This window comes from Lepisosteus platostomus, chromosome 3 (assembly GCF_059453375.1).
Source record: "Lepisosteus platostomus isolate fLepPlt1 chromosome 3, fLepPlt1.hap1, whole genome shotgun sequence".
Taxonomy (NCBI): domain Eukaryota; kingdom Metazoa; phylum Chordata; class Actinopteri; order Semionotiformes; family Lepisosteidae; genus Lepisosteus; species Lepisosteus platostomus.
The window spans coordinates 43,895,800-43,918,729 of record NC_142613.1 but is presented as its reverse complement, the minus strand read 5'-3'; the positions used below and the strand labels follow the sequence as shown (position 1 = coordinate 43,918,729).

The 22,930-nt window shown below is 35.3% G+C and overlaps 1 protein-coding gene across 2 annotated transcripts in view; it reads left to right on the top strand.

Annotated features, from left to right (window-relative positions):
• Positions 1–7,310: 7,310 nt before the first annotated feature.
• Positions 7,311–22,930, top strand: part of prdm1a (PR domain containing 1a, with ZNF domain) — a 40,582-nt gene continuing 24,962 nt past the window's right edge. Inside the window, exons 1-2 of one of the 2 annotated variants that reach the window (XM_088625697.1) lie at positions 7,311–7,367; positions 10,924–11,004. The gene's annotated coding sequence lies outside the window, so the exon portion shown is untranslated. The remainder of the gene's footprint in view (positions 7,368–10,923; positions 11,005–22,930) is intronic. The other variant, XM_088625693.1, reaches the window with a different exon arrangement.

Genomic DNA, 22,930 nt, shown 5'->3' with positions numbered 1-22,930 from the left:
TAAATAATGGAATACTCCCTGTCAAGAAATGTGAAGAGATGTCTTTCAAAACTCTGTGTGGTTTCATTCAGTTCATGAAACTATTGGTTAAGCACCTGTACATTTGACAAACTATGATGAAGTTAGAACAGCAGTGGAGGTTGCAAAATTCCTAGGAATATACTCCATTCTAATGTTGATACATTTGATAAAACAATAGAAAGTTTCTTAAATATGTTTCTCACTAATGTTAATAAGTCTGTTAACAGAGATCAAAGATCTTTGGGACATGTGTGAACCATAACAAGGGGAAAGGGAAAGTATGTATTGTAGTTTGCCTGTACTTAGCCTTCTCTGCGTTCTACAGGGTCTTTTTTTTACTTTTGATCTGAAATTCACAGTGCTGTCTGACTCTCAGGGTGGGGCCCTGCTTTGTTTTACTTTGAAGTGACACTTTATCTGTGTATGTGTGCATTTGGAGGATGCTCAAGATTTGAATGCTGTCAGAAGCCAACTCAAAACAAGCAATTCCAACATATAACGGACCAATATTGTAACCAAGTCCTAATCTTTCACTAGGTGTTATTCTGTTGGGGGTTTAGAGTTCTATTGTTCTGGACTAATGAATGTGGCCAGGAGTTTAGAGCTGCTCAAAGGGTGAGATTCTCTGCTGCAAAGGTGATTGTTATCTGAGTCTTTAACGCTTGACAAATATTTATTTGCACAGAGAAAGCTAAGGAAAGGAGCTCACCTTTTCTTTTAAAAAATCGCAAATATTTTCCTGTCAGCTCTTGGTGCACTTAGTGTGGTTTGCTAGTTTTGTATACAACGCTGTCTTTATCATGGAAGTTTACCCTTTCCCTTAGAAATGATTTGTGTTGTTTAGTTCTCTGACAGTGCAGGAAGCTGATAATGTGAGAAAATGGTGACACCTGCGTAGTCTTATAATTTGTTAAACTCTTAGGCTCCTGCTTGTGTGAATAGAAAAGTATTATATTGTTATCTATTAGTGGATTGATGGGTTGCATTGTTTGTGAATAAAGTATCATTTCACAACAGGGATAAACTAGATTTATAAAAATACTTGGGGGTGGGATCTGTCTATTTACAGATTAAGAATTTAAAAGCAAAAAAATTAATTTTCCTCTAAAAGAAGTCCTGCTCCAAAAACGTATTTTTGAAAATGTTGTTAAGAAGGCAGAAAATTATTCTCCAATGCCCCTTTTGCTACTTTAAACTGAAAAACTAACACAGGAAATAACATAAACATTTTTATTGTTGCGCCATACACTGTTTTGTGCCACCTGAGGCTGAGGATGTTCTGCAATTTGAATCGATGTTTGAGAAATGGAAAGCTCGAGCAATCAATACCACTCAGCACTAAAAGTGCTTCAGTAATTAGTAGGTGCTTCTCTTATCTATTTAGCTACTTTTTCTGATATGCTTTTTTCATTAATAATAATAAAACTGTCATGCACAATTATTCCCTGTTCATATGTGTACTATGCCTTTTGAACTGAAAACCACTAATGATTTTAAAATGGGTTTATCTATATTAAATAAGCTATAAAGGGTTTATCATAAACCACATATTTTAATTCAATAAAATATGCTTCTGCATACTGGGATAAACTCCAGCTCCCCCATGACCCTGAATTGGATGAATCAGTTAGAAAATGGATGGATGGAAAATACACCTTTTGAATGTAGGGAAAAAAATATTAATGAGTCATGTTTTCAAGTAACAAATCAGTCCCTGCTGACATTCATGTATATAGAAATGTAAGTATGTCGATATTACTTTGTTGTTTAATGTTATCTGAAAGAATCTTCAAGAAGTGGTTTGTGTTCCTTAAGGGGAAGGTGGGATTGCTTCAATGACATTATTTCACATGCTGATGAATGTGTCATTCTGTACGGCGGTTCTTTTCACTAAGCCTGGCTCCCTGATTATGCAGCAGGCTTTTGTGCCTTGTTCAGCTCTGCATGGCTCTGTCTACATTCAAGTGGTGGTCTCAATGGTAGCAGAGCTAATCTGTCTTCTGACAGCAGGCCTTGGCTTCGGTTTCCCAGCAGGGGACTATGCTGCCCTGTAATTAGCAAGCCCATCAAACCTGCTGTTTGGCTTGAACTGATATTCTGCCACCCCAGGCACCATCAAACCAAGTCCGCAACCCCTTTTTTTACCTTGCCATTTGCTGGACAGAAGAAAAGGTTTTTTATGGCATTCCAGCAGAATATTGGCACTGCTTTTTAGAGCACAATTGTTTGAATTGTTGGATCCTATGGGCATGATTGTCTGTTGCTGTGGATGTTGGAAAGCTACGGACAAGTGCTTCACTAAAATGACGGTTCTTTATTTGAATTTTTTGCACACCAATTCCAGTGGCTTAAGTATTTGGTAACATGTTCACTTACTGGAAATTCGATTAAAGTGCAACTACAAATGCAAAAACCCTTAAACACAGTTTAGTTTAAGAATCATCATTTGCTTAGTTAAGTCATCTTTGAAAACAATGTATTCTACATGCTTCATCCATGAAAATGTAATAGCAGTATATATAAGAAACTAGAACACAATTTACCTCATTACTGAAATGGTTTAATGGCTTTTATAAATGCTGTTTTTACTATTGGGTTGTAGTTTTAATCCCCATTCTCAGTTAACGCTATATGCATGTAAGTTAAGGCTAAAAGAGTTTTCTTTACACAGGTTTTTTGCTTGTCTGAGAGGGAACAATAATCCTACTGGATTAACAGAGAGTCCACATGGACACAGTAGCTTACTTAGCACTCCCATTTTAAAGCTTTGGAAAAGACAGGCAAGAGTAAAAGACTGTAGACTTATGTAACTTTGATTAACTTCATTCCAGTCACCCCTAACATAATGAAAAGTATGGTTTTAAACCCCTACACTAAATCCTAAAGAGGCATGGGATGCCCAGATTGGAAAGGGATTTTGGACCTCGAGACACTAAAACATATGTCACTTCTGCTGTGAACATAATGCCAATTTGAAAAAATTCTTTCCCACCAGTTAAATATCAGTTTTCTAAATGTTGTTTCTGGTTTCATTTGAAAATGTGTGAGAGCCGCTGAACTTGAAATACAGGATTTGTTAGGTTTATTTAAAACATTTTTGGTTCTAGACTTTAAAAGCTACTTTCACAGGCAAATTACATTTTGCAAAAACCTCTGCGATAAATGTTTCTCAGCTGCAGGTTCCTGTGTATTCCAGAAATGTAGGATTGATGTGGATTTAGGGGTGATTAAGGCCAAGGCGTGGCCCCATTGTAACACTATTCAGATGTGAGAATCCACCACATTTGTTTCAATGCAGTTGGTTTTGGAGGTGTCTCTCCATTTTAAGTGACCTGTTACATCCCATGGGGTCACAGTTTCGCTTCTGCATGCTCTGTTTAAAGAATCTCTTTTCCCTGTCAAAGAGAGAGTAGCAACAGGAAGATAATGTTTGTGTGCACACATTGCTTGACTCCTCGTGCTTGTCAGAAGGCCACTGTGAACAGGTGGGTTGCAGTTCAGAAACTTTCAGAAACGAGGCCACAAAATTATTTTTCTGTAATAGAACCCAAACACATTCGGGGCACTGAGGAGGTGTTTCTTCATTGCCAACACACTGAGTATTTCATTGAAAAACAAAATACATAAACATTTGCATTTTCAAATCCTTTTTGTTCACCATTACTGAAATTGAGACTTCTAGTAATAGTGATTGAAAAGCTTTAATTAAATCTTTCTTACTATGTGTTCAAGAAATGGTGAAGAGAAGCAACATGTTTAATCAACTATTCCCCCACAACTATTGTGCTTCAGCAAATCCATTATATTTTTAAATCAAATCTGGAACACTTAACAATGTGTACAAATTCAGTAATTAAGACCTAGCTGTTCAACTGAAGTTAAAAGCGAGATAAGCTTTTAAGCTCATGTGCAGGGCAAAATCCTTCAAGGTTTTCTAGATCATGGTTTTTAAACCATGAGCATAAATGGTCAGTTTACTTCACTAACAGATAAATCATTTGTACTAAATAATGTGTAAATAATGAGAGTTAATTTAAAACTATGAATATTTAAATCACAGTGGACTACTTCTGATCTGTGTTATTAATAGTTAAAAACTACAAAAAAAATATTAAAATATGAAATGCTAACATTACAATATGTGCATTGTGTAACCATCAGCATTGTTAAATGAGAAGTGCTTAATGAATACTGGGAGGATTGTTGTGTTCTTTTCAAACAAAATGTAATGAAATTCTTTTTGTTAAAAAGTCTTCTGCTACACTTATCCCTACCATTACTGTGTGTATGTGCCTGCAGTAGACTCCCTACAGAGCATGACCCTGCTAATACCCTGATAGCACAGGCTGCTTTGCCAGTTGGGCCGTTTGTTAAAAGGTATTTATATCTTGCTGTGGTCCTGAACAAAGAAGCTGCCTCTGCCTCGAGCCACTAACCTGTCCCCTTTCTGTTCAGTGATGGATTGTCAGACAGGTTACTGCTGCCTGTTTTTGAGCTCCTAAGGTCACCAGCGGAAGCTGACTTTTATTTATTGAGATATTTATTTTTATTTAGCTCTGTTTAGGAAACCCTTCAGGGGTGTTGTTTCTGGGACCAATACAAGGGATCGGGGAGGGGTCACTGAGCACTGTTTTGTCTTTATAAGGTCCCATTTAAAAAATGGACAAACTGCAGTAAAAAAACATTTACAGCTGCAGCCAAGGTGGTAATATTTCAAACATACAGGAATTAAACTAAATTAATGTTAAATTAGGACAGTACACATATAGTACTATTCCATATATATATAAAATCGTATTTCCTCTTAGTAGATGAGGGCTAATTCAAACTTGGGCAATCACAAAAGTGATTAAATAATTCTTGTCACTTCCATCATCTGTCCAACTCTGTCCAGGTCATGGTTACTAAAAAACACAATGAAGGTCTTTTAAAGCAGTCTTTAATTTTGTACATGTACACTGTGTTCCAGTTTAGAATTTACTGGAAGTTCTAATTTCATTGAAGTTTAAAAGTATCTACAGCATATCAGTCCTAGATTCTTATCTCCACAATGCTTAGTCTGGATAGTATTTTATGAATACTATCTTCATCTAAATAAGCTGATGGCCAGGGTCATCTAACCTTTGTTTGTAATTGCTTGATTTCTTTTTCTATTTTTTCCCAGGCATATACTGAACAGAGTTAGAGCAGTAGTTAAAAAGATGCATGTTGCCTATTCCTGACCAGTGCTAGTAAAAGCAAAAAAAGATCAAAGCACGAGTAAAGGACTAATCTAGATGTTTCTCATAGCAATGGATTTCCAAAGGCAGTTGTAAATTCTGAAGACCCATTAATACTTTGAGATAGAGCTAATAGCAACCCTGCAGAAAAGTGCTAATGAAAGGGGGTGCAATGTAACTATTAACTTGCATTACTTCCTAAAGAATGCAGGCTTAGCCTTTTACTTTAGTGGGATGTTTTATGTGATCATAACATAAAAACAAGGTGAGAAAGTTGCAAATAAGTAACTGGATTTTCTCTTGAAACTGGTTGCTTTGAGAGTAAGTCAGGTTTTGTAAATAGAACCAGAATACAAAAATGTACATTTCCCTTGAATGCAATCCCAAACTGTAATGCTTATATTATCTTGTGTAAAAAAAAAACACATGTTGATGATGTCCTCAAATACACACTTTCGTCGCTGAACAAAGTAGAAAAACAAGTGAAGCAAATACAGTATAAGGCAGTAAGAACACAAGACTGAAGTGTCTCAGCCCCTGAATCAGATGACGTTAGTATTCAAACTGCAGGCAGCAGAACAAATGATACAATACTTTGTTACACCCAAATCCATTAATTCAAAGTTATGTTTTATGAGCCATATTTCAGCATTTGCATTACCTTCTAGCGCAAAAGCTAAAAAGAAAATTAAAAAAGTTCAGCTTTGTGAATGGTGAGAGTGGTGTTGGGTGGCACACTGTGTTATTGTTTTCGCCAGGAATCACACTACTGCATTTTATTTTTCAGTGAAACAGAAGCCACAGGGCTGGTTGTGAACTACAAATAACCTGGATAGAATGGTGAAACACTGTACTTCATAAGATGTTGTCATGTTTTAGTTAGGTGCTTTAGGGACTGGCCTTTCTTTTGCTGGTTATGTGGCATTTTTAGTGGAGACTCATTGTACCTTCATTTAATGATTCCGCACAAACCTAATTTGCCTTACCTGTTTTTTAGATGATAAACATTTCCTGTTTACATCCCCACAGAATTGTCTGGGGCTTCCATGCCAGGGCAAAGAGGACATCTTGGTTTTATTGGATAGCATCCCACAGAGGCGACAGCTTGGCCAAGACCCACAGGCACCTTGTTTCTAGGCTTCCAATTGTCTACCACTAATTGGTGTAAGGATTATCACGTCTTGAAAAGGGTTGCACTGTCTGCCCCTCCTATTTCTTTAAACCTTTGAGCTGGTTCACACAAGTCAACATAGCTGCTTTCTTCTTACACACATAGCACCACCTTTGTGGTTTTAAAATAGTAAACACTGGGGGGTGTATACTTTCTGGAATTTGGGTAAAATTAAAATGGAGTATTTCTAATTCTGTAAGTTGTAACATGTTCCAATTTTTTTGCAGTGTGTATAGAGTGGCCAAACTAATTGCATTGTTCATCCATTAGGGTTTGAACTTACTTTGAACACTGTTTCCTGGTTTTTATCACCACATACTGCATTATAGTATTTGAGGAAACAGCACGTATTTTAAACTATTATTAAGTATAAGCAGGACCAAGCAGCATTCTGTTTTACATTTCTCATGTTTACTTCTGGCGCTACTTAGCACATCATTCCCTTAAGTCCCTTAGGCAGCTGTTCACAAAAATGTCTGTTACATATTCATTAGAACAGATCCCTTTATTCCAGAGAATGAACTGCTTAGGGAAGTAAAGGTGCGTACAGAATACAAAACTGCTGAAAGGTTGCTATAGAAAACAAAAAGATTGAAAAGTGTAAATTAATGCCAGAAATCATCAAAATCCCCTATCATTTAAAGGTACCTTTAACATGGGAACTAAGACTTACTGAGAATATCTGATATTGGGTTGCATCCAAAGAGGAAAAAAAAAGTCAGTGTGCAAAGGAAGTAGAGCAGATCAGATGAGGCGATACAGGGACAAACACAGTAATCACAGAGTTGTAAGCAAGTGTGGGAAAAAACTTATATAGAGAATTCCTAAAAAAAAACAGGAAGTGTACAGCTGAGTCTCAAACCACGAATCTCTGCAGTGGCTACCAGTGGATGTTTCAACTGCTCCCAGCCTGCGTCAGCTTTCCTCGTTGCAAAGGGAGGAAGCCCCCTACTCAGGTATTGCTTAACTACTAGTTACTTCTGCTATTGGCTTCTTTCTCCATTAAAACTGATTTACTGTGTCAAATAAAGCCCCTTCATTTCACTATAGTGAAATGCCCCCTTTGGCTCCACTCTGTCAGTTTATTTGGGTTGTGTTTAGAAAAAAGCTTCACTAATGTCCTGACTAGTACAAACAAAGTGACAGCTGATTTATTGGAATTAGCTATAAAGGAAATGCACTGAATAAATCTGCTTAATTTGGCTGGCACTGACATTCTGTAAAATGTCAAATAAAAGCTGTTTACAGTCTTAAACAAAAAGATACTTTACTGGGAAATAAATTGAAAGGTTTTTTTTTCATTTATAAAATATTTTAATAGAATTTTAAGGGGGTTTTATGTTAGGTTTTGTCTGCTTTAATATATACTGTATATACAAAGCTTGATTACCTTTTATTACCAAACATTGCATTCTTTTGGTTAATAGTGCAAGTGATGACAATTTGTTCCCAATAAACATGTTGTGTGATTTGAATCGTATACAAATTTGCATAGCTTCCACCTATTTTGAAGAGGAAAAATTAATGTCTTTAACTCAGTCTGTATAATCATCAATAATTCCCACAGCTGGAAATGTGAAAAATCCTAAAAATAATTTAACTGTATAACACATGTTAATGTCCTTAATTAATGCTTTAATTCTGGAATAGATAAAGTAAAATATTTTCAAAATGTATATCATGAAGATAAGAGATTTCTTATAGTGAGAAAGCTTCAAACTGCTTAACATTTTACTGGAACAGAAATGCACACAATTGTTATCCTCTTTGTAATCAGCTTCTCAGTCTTTATCTTCTTAGTGAGTCTGTGTTTAACCCATTTCTCTAATGGTCCTTAAAAATATTTTCATTTCCAATGAGAGGATTTTCAAAATCCACAGATTTTATTTTGCTATCTGGGAGAGCACAGTCTTGGTGTGGGCTGTTACCTGTGCCTTTGATTGGCCCAACAAAGGGTGAAGAAGACATGATTAAGAAGTTAAATTTTTAAAATCCAACTAAATACACAGATTATGATCTGCTTAGGGCTTTCTTATCTGGAACTGTGCAGCAGCTTAACAGCAGCCCAATTGTTGTCATCTCCAAGGAATTAATGAGGAAATCAGGGCAGTAGACCTGATGTTATTAGGTGGCAGAAAAAGTGGCCTCCAGCCACTCCCCTGAACTGGTTCACTGGCAGGTTTAGTTAGAAGGAAAGAAAAGGAAGGTTGAAGTTAAGTGTCTGGTAAAAGGATTGAGATTGCTTCTAAGTATCCTGCTTACTGGATACACTCTTAACCCCCACGCTAATTCCCGTCTCGATCAATGTCCTTCCTTACTCTTACATGTAATTATTTGAAGGGCTTTGTTTATGTTTGTTGATGTTGAGAATTATTTAAAGACCTCTGTAAAGACATTTAGCTTCACAGAGACTTTCTCATTTCTGTCATATTGTAGTGTACTTTCAGATTTACCTTAGCATACCTTTTCTTAAGAGTTATGAACAAGAAGGTACATAAGATCCCAGTATATTATACATTCAACTTTACTAATGGCTAAAGAAAGAAATCTAAAGATTAAAATACTAGATGAAAATACTGTATTAAACAACTTTGTAAGTACTTTATTCACTTTGCTGCCCATTAAATTAGACTAAAACATTTTTATATAGAAGGAACATTGTAAAACTAATTTGATTACAGATGCACACATTTGTTTTGGAAGGGACTCCACATAATTTCAGAATCTCCTGCAAATGTATTACACTATGATGTAACACTTTTATAAACTTCTATTAAACCTTTATCTTGTTCTGAAGAATTAGTTCAATCACTCTGTATTCAAGAATGTTATTAGTTATTATTATACCATAATTTGTAAAGAAAAGATCATTTATTTTATTTTCATATTTTTAGTGTTCATTTCCCACACACAAAAACATTCCCCAAGCCACATTTCCATACATAATCTTAAAAAGTGGTCAAGCTGTTGTCTTCTTTGTGTGAACTTCCTTACCTGTGAACAATAACAGAGATGTGTAACACGCTGAACTTTATCACTTATGACATGAAAGCATAAAAGGTACCTGATGAATTGGAGGCAAAAGTGTGTTCTTACTCTGTTTGTCCAGAAGATAAAGTTGAATTACGAATGCTGCCTTGGAGATTACTTTCATGTGGGGAGAATTTAATCAAGGAAGGCCTTGTACAGGACAAATTTGTTGCACCAATCCCTAATTCATCTTGTTATTCTATGACAGGCCTTGAATTGTCTGTGTTCAAACTGGGAAGTCCTCATTGGACACCTAATAAAAGGATGAATTGAACCTGAAGGTCAGGCTGAATGAGACCCTCTCACAACCTTGTATTTACTGTACATCAGTTCAGCATCCCTACAGTACATACAGTAAGTGTCTCCCTTACACATTTGAGGTTATCTTAAATATCTTAAGACTAAAAACCAAAACAGACTGTCAAGAGATCCAAGTGAACATATTGTTTTCTTTTCCAGTATTTTTGAGCCTGCATTTTCTCTATATTCACCAAGAAAGTATGTCCTGCTTTTATCTTCTTTTGTACTATTTTAGTAAATATTTCTGTCCAAAACAACATACATTAGTCTTCTGAAAGAATTACAATTCGGTGTTTCTAACTTCTGTTTGCACAATATACTTGTTCTGTTGCAATTTTATTTTTGTAGTAGATGCCGTGTTTTGGAAAGAATACTTTCTCAATTTGTTGTGGACTCAATGAAATTAGTACATGCAAAAGGAAAGATTTGGGACAACAGCAATATGTGTTTTCTAATTCTCCAGGGAGTAAGTATGAATGCAGCAGTTGTACCATTTGTGGTTTTACAGTAGGATGGTCATTGCTGGTAGTTTTGTTTATCAGAGTCCCATGTGTAGCCTGCTAATCAAGACCTTTGAAGGCAGACCTTACCTTATTAATTTGGTCTAATTAGAATCTGTCAGATTATACTGATTAGCCTGGCTTATGAGTCTGAGATGACCAACAGAAGTAGTGAGTTGAATTGGGGTTAGCCTTCCAATGAAAGACGTATGGTCTCCAAGGTGATCAAAGCACTCCCCCTTATCTGTCTTTCATTACTGCTGGAATAATTTCTGTGGTCTTTCAGTTCTGATTTACAGCACATGTGTGTCTGACAAGTATCCCATGATTCCACACAGCCCAGGTAGCAGCAGCAGGTATTGGACTCTGATTAGTATTGAGGGGAACAAAGGGCTGACCTCTCTTCCCTCTTTGACAGCTGGGATACAGATTAAACATTTTTCATCAGTGGATGTTCCTTGGCCCTCGTCAGGTTATGATCATTTCTGAACTGAGAAATGGGGGGGGGGTTGATGGCATTGCAAAGCCTCAAAGACTCACATCACATGATAAGCCCCCCCAGATCCGAAACACTGCCACCTCTTTAATATTATTGTTGGTGACACAGATAAGGGTTTTTGCAGTTGGAATTTTTAGAAGGCAGAGCTCAGTGTGACCATATGCTTCTCTTGTTTTGCTGTAGGACAGAAATAGCTGGCAAGAGCACCAATTGCTTTGATGAGTCAGAGAAGACCCTAAGAACTCTTTTAGAAATCAGCTTCCAGTAAGTACTTTTTTAATGAGTCACTAACAGCTGGAAAAAGTCTAAGAAATGTTATATTACTTAAAGTAAAAATAATTAATCCTGAAAATACCATGAACTGAAACGATGTCCCAAGACATCCACTTAAAACATAATGTGAAGGTTCTGAAGATCTCAGGCTATCTTGAGTTAATAGGTATGCTGCTGAATTGTGCAGAAGAGCAATATCATTGATCAGCCTCTAAAATTGTAAAGTGGGAACATCTGTCTTTACCTTTTGCTTGTTTGTTAGTCTTTCTTCTGTAACAGTTTAGGTATTTAAAATTGTTCATCTTAAATAAAGTTTTTCATTTGAACAATGATAATCATAAAATCTAGAGTTCTTTAACTTATACTAACTTATGTAATAATCACCTTGTGATCAATATAGGTAATAACCTCATGACCAAAGATTATAAAAATGCCATGATGAAGCTATTGCTCTTTTTGGAATATTTACATATTTACATAATTCTAAAACTTTGCTAATTGCCTTTATGTGCATTTGTGTGTTAAGGGACATGGTTGATTAATGTTGGAAAGTTATGTCTTTATGAGAGAAAATAACACAATTTGCCTTACTAAACCTAATTTTGTGGATACTATGATTATGTTTGGAGCAATATGAATAGCCATACTGCCTACAAAATAAAACAGATAAGATCTGGGTTTTAAGGTCTTTTTTATAGGATTAAAGGTAACTGTGTCAAGGATTTTAGCATATATAAGATGATACTGCTTGGAGAGTTTTCTGTGATCTACTAAGATCTAAAGATAGAATTTTGAAAAACAAGCATACACCACTCTAAAATTAATGTGAAGCTTCTATCTTAAATGAAAAGTAAATTGTGGGTGGCCCCTATGTAAGTAGCAAGTCTGGAAGAGTGCTAACAAGTGTACAAGACAAATGTAATCTGATCACCATGGTGTCAGTTAATGGTTAACAAAAGCTCAAGTGAACCTGTTCCCCTTGTGTAAATGGCTTAAGGTGGGATGGTTTCTGGTCACTGCTGACAGGATGCATGAAATTGAGGCTGAAGGCTTAGCAGGGCTAGAAAATGACAGTGGCATAGCAGCAGGCTGCTTTCACTGGCTGTTGTGGATGCAGGAAAAGTAAAGAATTGAGTTACCTAAAAAAAAATGGGGTCATTAAAGGGGAGTCTGACAAGTGGTCGCCTGCCGCGTGGATGACCTTACCCCCCTTCCAACCCCCCCCCCCAGCTGTTGTTTCGCTTACTTTACTAACCGTGGTCCACAACAGGTGCTTGATATTATGAGAACTGCTTGAGATAGTTAGCATGACTTTCATTTCACACTTCAGAGGTAGCTAGGAAAAAGACAAGGACATGCTTTGTTTAGAAACTTGAAAGCACATTCTACCAGAGTAGCTGTAACACAGTGGTGTCTTAAATTGGTGGTGTTAAGGGCAATGGCTTGGCTGTGTACATCATATGAAGGTATCTGTAACAGATGAAGCCATGCCTAGGGAGAAAGGTACTTACATACTTCACTGCTGGCAACCCTCCAGCGAATACTACTGCGCACTGATTACTGAGTGATTACACTATCAAGATTACGGACCTTAACTCTTTGCACTTACATATGAATGAATGGGATTTTTGTACAATTGCTGTGACACTATGAGGCTGTTTTTCTGTCCTTCTTATCATGAGTATACAGAGTGCAGTACAATAAAGTACACACAGAATCCCTAAAAGTGGTAGCTGATGTCATTTAGAGGACTTCACAAGGCCTATCTCTTGTCTGTTTTTTATTAAACAAAAAGCAAAAATGTAATATTACTCAATCAAAATGAAACAATATGTACACCCTTAATAGTCTTTGACAGAATGTGTTCATAGTTTTAGGATTTTTAACTTTTCTTAAGGGTAGATTATGAATTCTGGCTCTGTTATTTGTTCCAGTTTAAAATAAACAGTTTACAGTATTAATATTAATTTAGGTTATCAAAGATCTGTAAAATAGGCTGAAATATCTTCATTACATTGAAGTGATTTATTTTCTTGAACAAGAGGGATAATAATCATTTCAACTCTGTTCACAGGACTAAGGGTAAAGCTGCAGGTAAGGGTATGTAATGATTTGCAAGTCCACATAAAAAACCCGTTGACCTTCCCATGACCAGTGTTCCATAAAGGTTATAAGCTTTTCTGTTAATGTCCTTTTTATTGCACTTTTTATCAGTGCCTGATATGACCTGGGCCTTTATAGGTCCTCTTTAAGGTAGAAAGTTCATTGAAAGTCTCCTGTCAATACAGCATGTTGTGAATATTACACACTACACAGCCTACCTTTCCTAACACAGCGACATGAAAATGAAAAGTTCTAAGAAGCTATGTTACCCTGTAAGTACAGTATGTTCATGAACTTAAAAAGAACTGCATGTAGATATAAGCCAAGAACAACTGCTTCTATTATGCCACATTTTGTGCTTTTGAAAATCCTGAAAGTTTGTCCTACAATTTTTACAGCACCAATAAAGAACTCAAATTTATTAAATGAGAAGGTACTTTTTAACCAATTTAAAATGCCTAAAAGAACAAAATTAAACAATAGAGCTTTTTTTTGTTTACAATCATCTTTTGTTTACAATCATCCTTTGAATTGGCAATCAAAAAATACAGCAGAGATGTTATGCAAAATTATACTGTAAATACTAAAAATGTACTTTTGGCCTATTGAACTCAGCTCAGTGTAGGTTTGAGCTCAAATGAGTGCTACCTTCTTTCCTCATAGGACAAAAAGGAGCCACTAATTGTTTTGTAGAATTACACAGTGCTAGCTCATGCTCACATGATTTGTGAGCCCTATAATTGTTGCCAGTGAGTATTTGCTCAGTGATGCAACAGTTTGCTAATTAAACAGATTGTGTGTGCTTGAAGCAAGAGTCTGGGACATTTAGCCTATTGAACATTTTATGGTTCTAATTGGAGGTCTGTTTGTGTTCATTAACTGACCTTCTGACACGTTTTATCTGGGAATTATGGGAGTGACCTTTGGCCCCAAACTTTCTATTTCAATAAGAAAGGAGTGTGTTGAAACCATGTTTGTTGTAGTTCAGTTACCCAAGACAATAAATTCATTCTTTTGCTATATTTATTAGTGATGTATTAGGTTTTCTTTGTCAGAAGTGCTAAATCAACATAGATTGAGATGGTGAAGAGAAACACTTTCTTATTTATTAACGTATTATATAGCAAATGGAATGTATTACTCATTATCTGTGTGTTTGTATTTAACATTCATTCTCACAGGACTGCGGTAAGTGAAGCAGTCTGGAAATATTAAAATCTTCTGAGGTGGCAAGTAGTGTGGTGATTAGTGCTGCTGCCTCACAGCTTTTCAGTCTAGGTGTAATTCTGGACTGTGTGGACTCTGCGTGTTGCCCCTATGGTCATGTTAGTTTTCTCTAGATGATCTGGCTTCCTCCCACCTTGTAAAGACATGTTGTTTAGGTTAATTAGTGTCTCTGTCCTCCCCTCGACATGATGCAGTCTTTTCTTACACCCAATGTATGGCTGTAGTTTAAAAGTGGCTGTAGTATTATTTTTTCAACTAGATTTTACTCTGAATTTGTGAAATTCTTATAATGTCAAAATTTGTACTGTGGTGGTATGGTCATATTTCGGAATGTATGATAAAGATTACAAAGATTTTTCATTGAGAAACCTTTTGTCATTAGAATGTACTGTATAGCACAAATACTGGTAAATATGTTTAGTCAGATATTGCACTATTCACTGTCTATTCAAAACGGCAGTGGGTAAGTCTGAGATTAAGTTCGTCTTGGGATAAATAGTCCTGTGAAGATTATCTGGTTTTGATTAGTGAGGTATTCATTATGTAATACTATAACCTCTGATGTTAATAATAATTTACAGTAAAAAGGCATTGCTCTTAACCATAGCTAATTGAATGTCTCTGAAGTACAATTAGAGTAGATTTTCATCTGCCGGTGTCAGACATAAAATCAGCCTTTTGTCTGTTTGTTTGCCACCACTAGAGGAAATCTCTAACAGTTATAAAGAAGAACTTGAAGAATTATACAGTAAATTGTACTAATTAGGAAGACATGAGTATTGTTTTTTTCTAGTCCTTTGCTGCATTACCAGTGGTTGATCGATATCAAAAACTCTTCATGAGCTAATATAGAGTTTTATAAGATTTTCTAGTTTTTTAGTTTGGGTTTAACAATGCCACCATATATGGAGTAGTTTGGTCAGCACTTGTCATAAATAAATATATACAGATTGTTTGCTTAAAACTTCTGGGAAGAACCCACACAAACTTATGAATGTCAATAGTCATGTTATGTTTATTATTTCCTGCCTTGTGTCACCAAAGTGTAATTCAGTTTTATCATTCATTTCTGTATATAATGATTAATACACTGAATATTCAGAGGAAGATACTTCCCTCTTCTATTTATTTAGTCATGTTAGTGATTTTATTTTTGTAAGTCTAACCCAAAATTTTACTTTTTCTCACAACCAAGTTCTTAATCAAAATGATTTTTTGTAGCATTCACTTTGAGTTTGTTCAAAACTAATTGCACACTGCAAAGGTGAGAAGGGATAGTGCATGTACTGAATTTGTTACAGGTTTTACTTTCAATTTGTGTAGTGAAATTGGCTGGATCTCTTCTTCAGTAGTTGTCAAAGAGGACAAGTATGACTCAAAGGTCATAAATACTCTACTTGAACAAACTGATATAATTCTTTGCAAAAGAAGGCAAATAATTAAAGATCACATTGCATCATGACTCACAGATTGACACGTATCTGAATTCTAAGAATATTAAACTAGCCCTCACAGCCATTCTGGGTGTCTCAGTAAGCATGTAGCCAGATAAGACACTGCTAAGAAGCCACATCTGTTTTGTACCAAGGGAGAGGGTCAGAGAGTTAATCAGTGTGGTTGCAATTTTAATTCAAGACCTTCATTAAAGGTTTCATTAAAGTTTTCTGCACAGTGGACAATAAATTGTAAGACTCATGACAGGTGTCAGTGGTGTTTAAATTGTGGCTATTAAAAGGCAGAAGGCCGCAACATCACTGTAGTGATGTGTCATCAGGGGTTGTTCAATCTACATGAGGACTTCACCAAAGACAGCTTGACAGCTCTGTACAGGTTATTACAAGATTATATATAAATCGTATTGTGTATACACAGAAATCAAAGAATGATAACTGTAATCAATTGGCTTACCAATCAGCTTTCACTGCACCAGTCCACAGACAAAAATAAAGAAACTAAAACTCAAGTGCCTGCAGCTTGTTGTGATGCAACATGTCTTTGAGCAAAACAAGTTGTTTTGAACACTAAAACCTATGTATTCTCCCTGCACCTCTCATGCACTGTAAGCTTGAAACAGTATAATTATTACATAGTTGACATGTAATTCTTAGTAAAGAGCAGAACAACAGTGAGGAATGTGTTGATATAAAAATGGCAACATCAAAAGAAAAACACTTTCTGTAGTTTGTAAGAAAAATTCAGTGGATCGAAACATCAGTTTGTTTTAGATATAAACAGGTTTGTAAATGCCACAGTATTTAGTCCCCTCCATATAATTTATCTACCAATGCAACTTATTTTCTGTACTACCAAATCCATTGGAAACATCATCATAATTTATTGGAAACGTCAGTAGTAACTCTTTTTCTTGGGCAGATAATGGTATTTTTTAAGAGGCAATACAGTATTTTGAAAAAAAATGATTGGGAAATGTGAGTGCAGTGTTTACTGTACACACAGACATAAATGTTTTTTCATTTGCTTTGAAAAATGTTTGTTTTTCTACAAGACTCGTTTTTTCCTTCATAAGAAATCCAGACACATTGAATTAAATCTGAACAGATAATTAAATGCAGATTTATGATAAAATAAGTGAAGGTCAAAGATGGGTGGCTTACTGCATCTTAAATCTGAGTGACCTGTAGTAGTTTCGCCCTCTCTCCCTGCCATGAGCAAATCTGTCGAAGAGCCATCTTTCACTCTGTGACCTCTCTCCATCCCCAATAAAAGACCTCTTATTTACATTCGGGGGTCAACTGTTGGGGACTGTTCACGAGCCATCCAACGTGGGTAGAAATAGTCAAAGAAATGTTGCCACACTATTGAACAGGTCAGACCAAATCTCTGTAAAAGGAAGTAGTAGCCAGGACAGGAGAGATGAAGATTGATGATTCCCTGAAGGAAGGAGGGGATAGATTGCATCAGGAGCAACCCCAGATTGACGGCTGACTTCTGGCTCCCCTCAGCCATCGCTTTCCAAAAGAAGGAGGCGGTAGAGGGGTTTCAAAGGGCTACTTCTCAAGTACTTCCTGCCTGTGACCGCAGAACATTCGCCATAGAGCAACATGCATGGGTCAGCCAGAGGCCATAGTGAACTAAATCAACACCATGTTCTCTGGAAATACAGCTTGGAGAGCCTGTGATTGATACAGGTAGCTAGCTGGTCAATGCAGATCATGACCATGGGTAGGAGAGCTTTAATTTGGCTTCTCACTTGATAAATGGTTAAAGTGACCATTCATCTTAGAGTTATACTGAGAATAGATAACAATGCAGAGGATGAATAAATGTAAAATGACTTTTAATACTAAGGTGTTTAAATGATAACTGAAAATTGTCATTGACTAAAAAGGAGTCTTTCAATAAACATACTTCTCTTTTAATTTCCTTCAGAAAACAGACTAACCAATAATTCATAGATTCATAGATAAGTCTTATGTCTTCTCTCTTCTTCTTCTTCTTCTTCTTCTTCTTCTTATTATTATTATTATTATTATTATTATTATTATTATTATTATTATAAATAATATCCATGTTCACCCCAAAACTGCTATATAAAAAAAATTGCCATACCTAAAAAAATATATAGAATTACATAAATACAAATTTTGAGAAGTCCAATATATTTCATAGTCATGCTAAATACGAGCTTAACAATAGCTGAAGTCACAATAAATTTGAATTCCTGTATTAGAAATATTCTAATATATTTCTATATTACAACACAATGTATCAATATTTTTTTAATTTAATTAAGATGCTTCTTGGCTTCCTTTTTTGACTATGGAAGAGAGTCGGTATAAACATTATGCAGTGGCAACTGATCTTTAACAGCTGCAAAATTAAAACTATGAGTAAATCTTAAACACTTGTCACCATAAATAGATTCTGGCGGATCTAGATAGTTAAGTTGTCTCTACAGACGAAGCACAAATGATGAGTGCACAACTTTGTCGGATTACAATCATTATACATTTATTTCTTGTAATCTGGAATTGATTGGTGGTGCTGTTTGAAGGAAACAGGAACATATTACAGAGATGAAAGAGGAAATTAGTCTCCAAGTCACAAACGGGCTCCTGCAATTCCACTGTGTTTAATACATTAACATCAATAGAAGCCTGGACTGAAAAGTAGAGTTGGCTTGGTCATAGGAAGACAACATAATTAAGGATGGTGGCTGTTTCCTCTCCCATGTCAGGCTCAGGTGGTGAAAGTTTAGAGGAGCGTCACTCTGATAAAGGACTGTAAAGTTTGCAGGAGTTACAAATGTTTTTCTTTTCTTCACAGCACCTTGAGCTGTGGACAGACACTATCCAGACCTGCTCTCTTTGTGGCCTGCTGAAAGCACAGCCATGGCTTTTATCTTTTAATTCATAAACACAATGCCATTAAACTAGACATTGTAGTAAGCAAATAAAAAAATCATATTGTTGTCACCTCACCGTTTTCAGTGAGGAATCTGAGGTCGGACACAACAGTTTCAGTCACTTGCTAAGTGGAGAAGAGCTAAGTGTCAAAAGAATAGAATAAGTGTCAGGCATTATGTGAGGAAAGTGGGTGATCTATGTCTTCATTTGCTTCACTATATAATCATAGAAAGCATAATTTAGAAATGTTTCATTGTATAGAGAGTACATGTTCGCTATATTGACCCTGAATGGGACTGTTAATTAAGAATAGAGCAAAGCAGAAGACAAATCAAAACCCAACTATTCTGACGCATAGAATATTGACTTACTAAAATCAAAAAAGGATTTGTATTGATAGAATCTGGTAAGTAAAAAATACAGTAACTTTTGTGATGGATTTGCTTGGAATTACACTTGTTTCTTAAGGATAGCAATACAATAAATATTAAAATGCCTCATATAAACCTATCTATATAATATTAAATACCTTAATTATTTGCTGGGATCACCAGCAATATGATTTAATTATTTTCCACAGATTAACATTTGAAAGAGAGATTTTGAATGATTTATAACCAGTCATTTCAGCAGCTACAGATACTTGCTGTTTTCAAGTTATTTATGTTGATAATAAAAAAGATCAAATACATGCATCCTACATCCTTGACATAATAATAATAATAATAATAATAATAATAATAATAATAATAATAATAATAATAATTGCTTACATTTATGTAGCGCTTTTCTGGACACTCCACTCAATGCGCTGGCAGGAATATCCCTTCAATAGTTGAGCAAACATCAGAATAATAAAACACGTTCAAATGTGTATAAATCAGCTGCTTGTTTTCCTTATCAAACGTGTGTATTTTTAAACATTTTAACCATTATAAATGGGTGTATAATTAGATTAATTTTGTCTGTGCTAGAAGTCTCATGACGCGTTTGGTCATTTCACAAAGAGCAGTTGTGTTTTGTCTCAAAAATGACAGGTACAAAATAATTTAGAATTGTTCTCCAGAATTCAAATTTTTGGAGAACAGCCACATCAAAGGTGTCCAATGTTATATTAATCGGTTTATTTGATTCTTAATTCCTATTAAACTGGTTAACACGTTTATCCAAAGTAATTTAGATATCTGCTCATTGATACACCTGGGCATTTTACTCAATCAATTTGAGCAAGTACCTTGATGAATACATCAGCTATAACCTACCTGGGAATTCATCCCACAGTTTTCCAGTTTAGGAGTCAAGATCTCTAATATCTACTCCATGCTACATTTTTAATAAAGATTTAGTTTGCAATACCTTACATAGCAAAAAAAGAAGATGAATAAAATGTTCATTTCCATACTATTCCTTTTACTGTTCTTTCTTACGATTCATTTGACTAAAGTAATTTATTTAACAAAAATGAGCAAGAGTTTTCTCAGATATATTTGAGACTCTGAAAATATGCCATCAAAGGAATCCCATTTTAAAAATGATCTTTCTTTACCCAAAAGCGATTATTTACAATTCAAACTAACATAGCTTTATCCCTGACTCTACACCTATATCATAATTCTACTGCTTGCATAAAAACTCCTGTCTTAATATACATTTCAGTCCTTATTTGATGTTTCCAAAGCTTCAACCTGTTACCTTGCTAATCTATGCTGAAAACAGACGGGTAATGTTTTTTTTTCCTAAAAAAGAGAATTAGAAATTATTATACAAATTAATCTGTGAAGATAAAATGCTAGAAAACTATAATGTTTGTTTGGGAACCTGGCATTTCAGCATCAAAGATCCAGTGCAACAGAAAGGCCATTTCAGTATGTCTTCCATTTGACACCCATTGTCTGCTGTTTGCGCACCAGAATAGTAGTGCAGGTAGATCTCTCAAAGGATAAGACTGTCTCCTTGCAATCTCCACACGCATTAGTAGCAATAGCAAATTAGGTTGATTAAAAGTGAGCAATTCAGTATTGCTTAAAAGTACTGTAAATACTAAAATACAAAAACTTGAAATGCTATTTACATATTTAAAACACATACTAATCCTAGACATATATTTGACTTGATTTTTGTTTTACAGCTGTATTTGAATTTGGTGCCTGAAGCTTAGCAGTTTCTGTGTAAAAGTGCTAACAACCTCCAAATAAATGTGCAAAGTAAACCAACGCCATATTGAAATTAGAGGATATAAATTGCAGGATTTTCGTTTATTCTGGAAAGTAAATTAATTTACTAGGAAGACAATAAATGTTAACCAAGTAGTGAGAGATTATACACTTAGGAATCCTTCCTTATTAAACATTCTGCTCTGTGCACTGTGCTATCACAAAAAAAAACTCATAAAATAATAATTCCTCATTATTTATAGCTCAATTAAGAGATCCACATTATAAGGGACTAGTGGATACTTTGAAAGCAACAGTTTTCACAGCAAACAACTTGTAAACATTTAAATGGAATATTGTGGAAGAAATGTCAAAAGAGATGAAACGTGAGTTATTCACTTAGGTTGGGGTGGTGTGAATAGATAGTAATTGTTTAAGTAGACTTTAGGTTCCAATTATGTTTCATTAAAAACGATATATTACACAAGCCCTGTAACAGAGGAACAGCAGTGGATCTGAAAAAGCTTTGTTTGAGGTATCAGCTTGCCCTTCGTCCAGCCAGACTGAATAAAGAGTGATTTTGTAACTGGTCATTAACGGACACTGAGGCCTGATTTTTTTTCCCCTAGTTAAATGGAAGCTTTGTCTTACTCCTGCTGCTTAAGCCTCCTTCAAGCAGCTCCTCACCTGTCATATCTATCATAGATTTAATTCATCATGCTCTCTGGTCAAAAGCTATGCTGATGGTGTTGGGAGATCCTTCTTATAACTTTGCCGATCAAAGGAGCTTAGCAGTGGCAAGCAAGATTTAGTGAATAAAAGCAGTCTTGTTCGATTGGAATTTAATTTATAAGTTTTATCTGTTGTGTTAATCAATAATTATAGTACAGTCTTAGATACACATTGGTTTAAGGCAGACTAGTATCTCCTATATGTGCGTGTATAAATGTCCATTTTGTATAAATGTGTATATACATGAATGGCTACATGCTATACTGTTTATACAAAGGTCACCCAGAAAGTACCCCACATCTTTTTCTCAGTTAAACTGTCTTTGATGAGTAATTATTGCAGGAATGTTGTAACACTGAAATTCAAAACATGATGAATTGTGAAGTTATTAAATTATTCATATCGTTAAGTTCACAATTGGAATGGAAAGTCTTTAACCTAGAATACTCTTGTCTACAGCAGCCACCAATTCCAGAAAATATCCCATAGAAACAACATGAAGTAAAGTGCTGTCTGACCATTTCTTTTCCACACCCACAAATGCACAATATAGCCTTATGTTCCAGTTTTCAGCTGAATCATGTTTAAGGCATACGATATCAAAAAACATTAAAAATAACAGATATAATATGAAAGAAACGCAATGTGTAATTGTTTGATATAGAGGTGTGATGAGGGACATTTTGAACTATTCAGAAAACATCTATGCACTTATCTATTTTTTATATATCAAGAAGCACAGTTATATATTGTTAAGAATTGACTATGAAATTGACTCTTGGGCTCAGGTCAGTTGACATTTGTTAAAATTGCAATTTATGGTATACATAAATTTTCTGACACAAGATTTGAAAGTTAACTTGTTTTATTTTCTAACCAAGCTTCTCAACGCTGCAAATTCATGTTTAATTTTAATGTTTTAATGTAAACCTGTTTAGTGTTTAACAGAAAAGACGTGAGAAGAGAGCTGGAAGAGACACCAGATTTTATATTAAACTAAGTTTTGCTTAATCTTATCTGCTTGCACAGGAGGCCAAAGTACTAGCTAGTTCCATTGTGTGAAAACCAACAATTTCTTTTAAAGCAGTTTAAAATGCAGTGAGGTTTAAATCAACAAAGCTTTGGACAGATAATAGGTAAGTGTCAAAAACTCCGGCTTTAACTGAAATGTTGTTTTATCTTGTTCTTGTATTGTCTGAAGAAAGGAGTTAAGTTGATTCAATCTGCCATTTTTCAAAAGACAATTTGGGTTAAAAAAGTACAGTAAGCACTTTTTCCTCCACCCTGTTCTTTTTCATCTTTATGTGTCTTTCACTGGTGCAGAGAGCCAAGCTT